General features: G+C 32.0%; 1 protein-coding gene across 3 annotated transcripts in view; it reads left to right on the forward strand.

Annotated features, from left to right (window-relative positions):
- LOC106471691 (serine/arginine repetitive matrix protein 2-like) overlaps positions 1-2,958 on the forward strand; it is a 53,908-nt gene that overhangs the window by 13,240 nt on the left and 37,710 nt on the right. The window lies entirely within an intron of this gene.

Raw genomic sequence — 2,958 nt, forward strand, 5'->3', positions numbered from 1 at the left:
TAGAGTTTCTACACCTTTGACAAACAACTGTCAGACTACTTGATAAGGTGTTTGGACGGTTTATATTGATTTTTTTTTTATATTGTAAACTTCTCTAGAGTTTCTACACATCTTTGACAAACAACTGTCAGACTACTTGATAAGGTGTTTGGACGGTTTATATTGATTTTTTTATATATTTTAAACTTCTCTAGAGTTTCTACACATCTTTGACAAACAACTGTCAGACTACTTGATAAGGTGTTTGGACGGTTTATATTGATTTTTTTATATATTTTAAACTTCTCTAGAGTTTCTACACATCTTTGACAAACAACTGTCAGACTACTCGATAAGGTGTTTGGACGGTTTATATTGATTTTTTTTTATATTGTAAACTTCTCTAGAGTTTCTACACATCTTCAACTGTTTTGATGCTTTTGTGTTACGGAATTGTGTGGCTAGTTTCACTTGAAAAACAAAACCACATATTTTTCTCACAATTCTACGTTTGCCATCATTGACAACGTTAACTTACCCGTAAAACTATAAATACACTCTAGCCACCTCCAGAAGCTACGTTTCCACTAAACTAACACAAGTGTTGACGTATATGACGAAGGTTAGTATGCACGCACGTGCCCTAAAACATTATATGCGTGAGGGACACCGGGAATGATGTAGCCGTAATGAAAATTGAAATATGTTTATTTTTTGATGTCACGCTAGAATTCGTAATCAGTTTAACCTCGAGTATTGTAATTTTACAAAAAGCTCACAGGTTCGCACAAACAATAATAAAAATTAAAAAGTTCGAGTGCTTTATGAGACAGTAGACTGAAGAACGAAGATCCACTTCCGGTCGTACGCAAGGTTTTTCCAGCTCGTTCGTATCCTCTGGATTGGAGGAAAATTCTCCCTGTCTGTTTAAATAAATATATTGTGTGTGTTCCAGACGTATCTGTTTAAATAAACATATATATTGTGTGTGTGTGTTCCAGACGTATCTGTTTAAATAAATATATATTTTCTGTGTGTGTTCCAGAGGTATCTGTTTAAATAAATATATATATATTGTGTGTGTTCCAGAGGTATCTGTTTAAATAAATATATATATATATATATATTGTGTGTGTGTTCCAGACGTATCTGTTTAAATAAATATATATATTGTGTGTGTGTTCCAGACGTATCTGTTTAAATAAATATATATTTTCTGTGTATGCTCCAGAGGTATCTGTTTAAATAAATATATATATTGTGTGTGGGTTCCAGACGTATCTGTTTAAATAAATATGTATATTTTGTGTGTTCCAGACGTATCTGTTTAAATAAATATATATTTTCTGTGTGTGTTCAAGAGGTAGGTACAATTAAGGGCTTGATGTGGTCTAGTGGTATAATTAATTATACTTGTCATAAGACATTGATATTAGGCCAGCTATATTTTTAACAATACATTCTTGATCTAATCCCTTAGGTATTTTCAAGAATTATTATGTTGTGTTGGAGCCTCATGTGTATTTCCTTTCGTTCTTAAATTATATCTTGTTTGCTCAATTTAAATCCATTGTTAAATCCACATTAATGGAAGGGCTGTACTTTGTCTCTTTAGCTGCCTATATCTACATAAACACCAACTGAAAGGCCTCGTCAGCACTGGGCAGATATGGTGTGATTGGCATATTGTTGTGTATTATTTTGCTTTTCCTCATAGTTTCTTTGAATTACTGATGTGATGTTCTCTCGTTGACGTTGTGATTACTTGGTCCGTTCACCATTTTTTCTGAATGAGTTAATATTATAATAATGGGGATAAAAATACGTTAATAATATTATGTTATTAATCGTTATCATAATTCTGATTTGTAAATTACTTAAATAATACTTTATGATAATTACACTTCTCTTAACACCAACGCAGCTGTTGGTCTTGCAACTGATGTAAATAGCGATCAGATCACTACTGTAACCGTTGTATCCTCTTCGGCACTGGATATGGCAGATATAGTGTAGTTGACATATTATTGTTTTCAATCAGAGGATGTTAGAATTACTGTGGATTTGTTTCTCAAATACAACCTAAACCATTCACACGCTGAGTTTTCGATCTCTCTGTCTAACAAGAGTTTGACGTAAAATATATAAAGCACGCTTTAGTTACCATAGTATTCCAACCGGAGTCATGATCTTGCTGCAATGAATTTTAGACACGGATTGTATTGTTCAGATTGCAATCCTAGGGAACATCGATTTTTTCAAGATTGTTGTGACCTCTTTCACGAGCTATGAATCTTTAAATCGAACGAAAAATAGGCTTCAATGGATTGTACTTGAACATTATTGAAAGTATTTTAATATTTTTATTATATATATATCGTAAATACGACTGACATATAAAGTTTTACCGCAGGAACAAATCATTTCGGGAAATTTCATTGGTTTATTTCCCGCTTTTGACAACTAGGTGGTGCCACCTTGAAAACGATTCTGAGTCCATACATACGTTGCACAAGTACTACATCGTCAGTTTCAACATGGCTTACAGTTCCAAAACTTCGTCATTAATGTTTTTTTTAAATATTATATTGTCATCTTTCTTTCAACATAACATTTTAACCAATATTTTGTAGAATTGACCTTCGAACTTTAAACTAGGTGTCGATTTCCTTTACTCAGTTGAATGATTATTATATGTACGAATTATGAAAAATATGTATACATTGTCTTGTTTATTAAAGGCATGCTTTTTTGTATTTCACTTAAATCCACTTCAGTATCCAAAATAATGCATCACTGTTCTAAAGTTTATATATATTATTGTAATGTGAAGATTAGAAATGATTATTTGTAGCGTGTAATACAAATGTTAACAGTGGCTGGAGACGGCTTGAATGGGTAATGAAGAAAAACTTTAATATAAGTTTAACATAACAGCAAACGTTGTGCATTTGCTGTTATGTTAAACTTATATTAAAG

Source organism: Limulus polyphemus, unplaced genomic scaffold (genome assembly GCF_000517525.1).
Source record: "Limulus polyphemus unplaced genomic scaffold, Limulus_polyphemus-2.1.2 Scaffold4792, whole genome shotgun sequence".
NCBI lineage: Eukaryota > Metazoa > Arthropoda > Merostomata > Xiphosura > Limulidae > Limulus > Limulus polyphemus.